General features: G+C 37.6%; 1 protein-coding gene across 7 annotated transcripts in view; it reads right to left on the minus strand.

Annotated features, from left to right (window-relative positions):
- Positions 1–3,304, minus strand: part of pcbp4 (poly(rC) binding protein 4) — a 78,821-nt gene extending 75,517 nt beyond the window's left edge. For 4 of the 7 annotated variants that reach the window (XM_077226994.1, XM_077226992.1, XM_077226991.1 and 1 more), the window contains exon 1: positions 3,178–3,300. The gene's annotated coding sequence lies outside the window, so the exon portion shown is untranslated. Of the gene's footprint in view, positions 1–3,177 lie in introns of all 7 variants that reach the window. The other 3 variants (XM_077226990.1, XM_077226993.1, XM_077226988.1) reach the window with 2 other exon arrangements.
- Positions 3,305–6,000: the final 2,696 nt, after the last annotated feature.

Below are 6,000 nucleotides of genomic sequence, written 5' to 3' on the forward strand. Positions count from 1 at the left end.
TTTAATAAAAGAGTGACATAAAAGATAAGTAAAGCGTTTGGTTTGGTAAAATTGTTAGTTTAGAGAAATAGTCATCGATTTGATAGTTACTTGAATTACTTGAAAACAGAAACAATTTCCTGCATGATGATTTTTGGGACTACTATGCTGGACAGAAAAGAGCTGCAAAATGTCTATTTTCATGTTCCACGGATCAAGAAAGTCCTACGGGTTTGTAACGAAAACAAAACTCTGTACCTTCGACTAAAAGTCCCAGTCGTAATAGTTTTAACAGTCAGAAGTCACATTGCAGGGCAAGATCCAGGTTTGTTGACTCAAATATACCTGCACTAGCAGTCGAAATCTTCTCAAAATCTTTTTTTTTAAACAGAGAATCCATGTATGATCAACTGCCCGAGGACCTCGTGACGCGCCACGCGCTGAACCATCTCAAACTCGCTGGAAACAAATAAACAGTAAAAACAAGGCAGAATTTGCATGAATCACATGCATGTCATGCTGATAAACTTAGTGTCCTCACGCAGAGCCTGTGCTCTTATCTCAAATGCTGGATTCCTCACAGACGCCTGCAGTGTTTTTAGGGGGTTGGGGAAGCGGGGTTGTTTTGTGGGGCTAAAAATAGTGTGGTAGATCAGAATGTTGAGGAGAATAAGGCCTTGTGCAGATTAAACTGCAGTTAATCGCCAGTCTGCCATGCCAAATTGAAGCGGGACCGTAATGCCATTGTGCGTTAGATGCCTCGTACATGGTGAACTTCAATGAGGAGGTCTCAGAAATCTCTGGGGGTTTTTTTTAGAAGGATGTTTACACTTCACCCTCTTTTTTTCCCCTCCTTCTTAAGTCATTCATCACTTTTTTGCCTCCTCTCATTTCCTCAACCAGAGAAGCAATTTGTTTTCCTATAAACTTGCTTTGAGGGAATATCAGTTTGAGGGGTATTGAGTTGACAAGGGACTTAATCAAAGAGCCAAAACTAATGTGCTTTGGTGCAGATTTGTCAAAAATGTAATGGCAACGATTACATCACCACCACCACTAATTTTGTAATAGACATTTTGAGGTTCGTTCACTCTTAAAAAAAATTGGGTTTTCGCAGCGACGCCATAGAAGAACCATTTCTTGGTTACCCAAAGAACCTTTCAGTCAACAGTTCTTAAAAAAAACATGTTATTATCTATTGTGAATAACATTATAGTAATCTAAAGAACCCTTTTCCACTATAAAGAACCTTTTGTGCAATTGAAAGGTTCCATGGATGTTAAAGGTTCTTCATGGAACCACCAATACCAATAAAGAACCAAAAGCTGGTGTACAAACAATGTTCAATGATAAATTGCTAGTAATTTTCACAAACAATTACAACACTGTGAAATTCTGAAATAGATGGATGGATGGATGGATGGATGGATGGATGGATAGTAATGTTCTTCATAAGGACAGAGCTACGAACATGTCTCAGTACACCCTCTTAAAGTCCAAAGTTTACTTCAAAGCTAGTTTGTACAGAGAGGCAAAAGAATAGCAACAAAGATCTCTATTCAGTGATTCAGAGAACAAGAATTAGCTGCTCACATGCCAAACAGTTCAGCAGCAAATATGCCATGAACACAATGAAGTTTTTTATTCTACATAAGTTCAGCTGGTGCAGTCAAGCTTTTACTTAATTTCTAGGTGATAGAGAACAATTAAAACAACTAATCAACTCTATTATTCTACAAATGCCTTAATATTAAGAAATAAATTATATAATGTGGATGGGCAGACAGATAGAAGGAACAATAGAACTAGCCTGTAGAACGATGGATGGGTGATGGATGATGGATAGATGGGTGGGTGGATAGATAGATAGATAGATAGATAGATAGATAGATAGATAGATAGATAGATAGATAGATAGATAGATAGATAGATAGATAGATAGATAGATAGATTGATAGATTGATTTATTCTAACAGACAGTGAACAAAAACTCAATTCTGATTTTGACAATGACGGTGCAAAAACAAATTTGAATCCAAACAAAGGCCTGTTGGAAAACAGCCGCATTTTGTGAACCAAACATACAATATATTTTCAACACGGTTTCAATTACTTAGCAATAATGTTAAGTCATTCAATCACTCGCGCGCTGATATGTGCATGGTAGTATAAGAGCTCTAGTTGTTCTTACAGTATACTATAACTGTGAATGACAGAAAAATAAAGACTAAATTAAATCAGTTTGATTCATCTTTAGATTGAGGGGGGAAACAAAAAGGTTTGACTCTGTATGCAAATTTGTTGCAAGTCTAAATTGGAGGATTGCTGCATTTCCTGGAGCACAAACAGTCAATACACTCTCCTAGATAAGTTCAATTACAAAGATGCTCAGTCATTCAGTCACTGACCCAAGCTAATTAGTATTTGCACTAATTGCGCGGGTTCGGCTCCCGGTCAAACTAATCAATTACAACATCTAAAATCAAATCAGATGTCCAGAAGGAGTGATCACCCAGACCCCCTGGCATCCGGACACCAATAGTATCTCCTACACTTCATCCCAACCACACACGTTTATAAAGGCTCCAGAAGAACCAAAGCCTGGTGCCACATATGAAGATACACAGAACTTTTTAGCCCTTTATGAATCTTTAGGGAACCGATATGATGATCTAAACAAGTCCAAAACCAAAACGTTGCTTGACACCAACCAATAAAGAACCTTTATAAAGAACAAATAACCTTTATTTTAAGTGTAGAGGAGATTTGAATCAGCTCTTCTCTCGAATTAGCTCTTCTTAACCAGATTAACTAACCTAATCTAAATTCACAAGTCAACTTGGGTCCCCTAATCTTCTACACAATCTACCAGACGCAATATATGGCTCGCTATGCTTTTGAATGTTATGTTCAGAAAGCTGCGAGTTAAAATTATTCCATAGAACGTTCATAAAGCTGTAAACTTCACCGTTCCAATCAGTTAGTTGTTCAACTTGTACTTCTAGTGCTGCTGAAACAAACGCGCTCCGCTTTTATTGCCATAACAACAGCAGCGGTTTCCTACGGGATAACAGCGCGAGTCCGAACCATCTCTCACTTCTGCCCGGATCAGATTTACATTGGGATGCGTTTACCGAGAGCTATACAGACACCATATGGATGAATAAAAAGATGTCTGACATAATGATTCCGTCTTACCTGGTAATAATGAAGTTGAATGCGCTGGGAACACGACGCGAATTCAGATGATAACACTATATATTCCCCGCTGATGTCCACATTGTCAGTGCCAGGCGCTTACTGTATGAGAGAAAACCCCGATGTCAGAGAGAGAGAGAGAGAGAGAGAGAGAGAGAGAGGGAGAGGGAGAGGGAGGGCTAAAGGAGATAGAACCGACCATCCTATCCAATTACAAAAAGACAAATGAGGGTTAAAAGGAACAACAATGCACAGCCATATGCTGAGGGCAAAACTCACTGCGCTGGTTTCGTATTGTCAACCTCTGCTCTTTCTCTGTAATTAGAAATTAGTCTAACATTTTCTCGAAATAGTGCCATTATATGACTATCCTTCGCGCAAGTGCTCAAGTTAGGGTATTATGAAGTCATTTGACAGCGCCTTACTGGAAAATATTCAATTCGACAGCGCCTGACTGGAAAATATTCGATTCGACAGCGCCTTACTGGAAAATATTCGATTCGACAGCGCCTGACTGAAAAATATTCGATTCGACAGCGCCTGACTGAAAAATATTCGATTCGACAGCGCCTTACTGGAAAATATTCGATTCGACAGCGCCTGACTGAAAAATATTCGATTCGACAGCGCCTTACTGGAAAATATTCGATTCGACAGCGCCTGACTGAAAAATATTCGATTCGACAGCGCCTTACTGGAAAATATTCGATTCGACAGCGCCTTACTGAAAAATATTCGATTCCTCAGTGCCTGAGGAAAAATATTCGGTTCCCCAGAGCCTGACTAGAAAATATTCTCTTCGACAGCCCTGCCTGAAAAATATTTTAATTCCTCAGTGCCTGGCTAGAAAATATTCGATTCAACAGCGCCTGACTGAAAAATATTCGATTCGACAGCGCCTTACTGGAAAATATTCGATTGGACAGCGCCTGACTGAAAAATATTCGATTCGACAGCGCCTTACTGGAAAATATTCGATTCGACAGCGCCTGACTGAAAAATATTCGATTCGACAGCGCCTTACTGGAAAATATTCGATTCGACAGCGCCTTACTGAAAAATATTCGATTCCTCAGTGCCTGAGGAAAAATATTCGGTTCCCCAGAGCCTGACTAGAAAATATTCTCTTCGACAGCCCTGCCTGAAAAATATTTTAATTCCTCAGTGCCTGGCTAGAAAATATTCGATTCAACAGCGCCTGACTGAAAAATATTCGATTTGACAGCCTCTTACTGAAAAATATTTGATTCCTCAGTGCCTGAGAAAATATTCAGTTCCACTGCGCCTGATGACTGAAAAATATTCGATTGGATTCTTCAATTAAATTTTTCTTCAAATGTACAGTTTAATTTGAAATGGTAAAAAAAAGAATAAAAAGAAGAACATTTGACAGTAATTCGCTGCAAACAAAACATTTGCTTCCATTCAAAAAATGTATTCCATATGAATTCTATTTGATAGCGACTATAGTATAGACTATATATATATATTGATTTTGTTCAAAGGCTGAAGGAGAAACAAGATTTTTTTTTAATTCTAATTCTGCAGGAGCATTTGATTTGACAGTCATTAACCGATTTAGAATAATAATCCATACAAAGATTCAATTTGAGTCATCAAAGTTCCTGCATCATACATCAGGAAATATCACAAAAGAAGAACAAAAACAGAAAAACGAGAAGTATTTCTTGTGGTCTGTAGTATTTATAGATACATTTCGTTTGTAAAACAGACATCAACATTTTAATAACTTAATTACTGACTCTCAAAAATTATAAGCACTATACAGTGCTGCTATATAGATTTATGTTGATCTTTTATTTAAATTAAGGACATAAGATGGTAAACTTTAGTTTTATGGTAAAACTATGCTAATGAAACTCCCATCTCATTTTGTGATCAAGTTGATCAATTTTACAGCTCATTTGCTTGCAGAATAGCCCTGATTTTATAGACATTATAAAATCCATTTGCACAATGAAATATATTCGGCTACCGTGGACAGACTCGTCAGTCTTCAGCTGCTTACCATCCAGACTGAAGACACTGCATTATGCATTATATTGATCAACAATAAATAGATGAATGAATAAATTCACGATAAACAGGGCACACTGGCATGTCCTAAGAAATACTGCCATCTAGTGACAATACATCGTCTGTATATCAACACGAACTTTTTAATTATTATAATAACCATGAACTACACAGCCCCAACAACCACGTGTAGGCTATGATAAATTGTTTTCAAATAATTTAATTAAACATTATCTTAGTCATTGGTGTAATGCAAATAAATTGACCAGGTCAAATAAAGATTTGCTGAAGATAAATCTAGTGAGATTTTTTTTTCAATAATTTGATTATAGCCTATTAAATGCAAATTACTTCTTATATTAAAGTCCAAACTCAAAACACATTAATATACATGCAGAATAAATCAATTAGATGTACCTGTAATTTTGAATTTGCTTTGGTCATGTCACGCAACTCGTCTTTCTCCCCACAGGTGATTCTGGACAGACAGTCTCTCGCTATGGTATTACTGGCAGTCTTTCTCTGTCTCTGGATGTTTTAATTCATTTTCCTGCTGTAAAAATGATATAAAGTCAGCGGGAGCCTGAAGCTGCCTTTCTCAATATTCTTTGGCCTTGTAACGAGCAGCGGAGGGCCATTCTGGGTCACAGAAATCTTTCATTTCAGCCAGAGAGAGATTATTTGAATACTAGACGTGGCTTCCTGTTGATTACTAATGGTCCCAGAAGTCCGCTGCTATATTCGTCACGCTAAATTACAAAGAGATGCCGAATTCCAAAGTGAATA

Source organism: Siphateles boraxobius, unplaced genomic scaffold, assembly GCF_051911475.1.
Source record: "Siphateles boraxobius isolate OS27281-9 unplaced genomic scaffold, OSU_SipBor_1 13, whole genome shotgun sequence".
Taxonomy (NCBI): domain Eukaryota; kingdom Metazoa; phylum Chordata; class Actinopteri; order Cypriniformes; family Leuciscidae; genus Siphateles; species Siphateles boraxobius.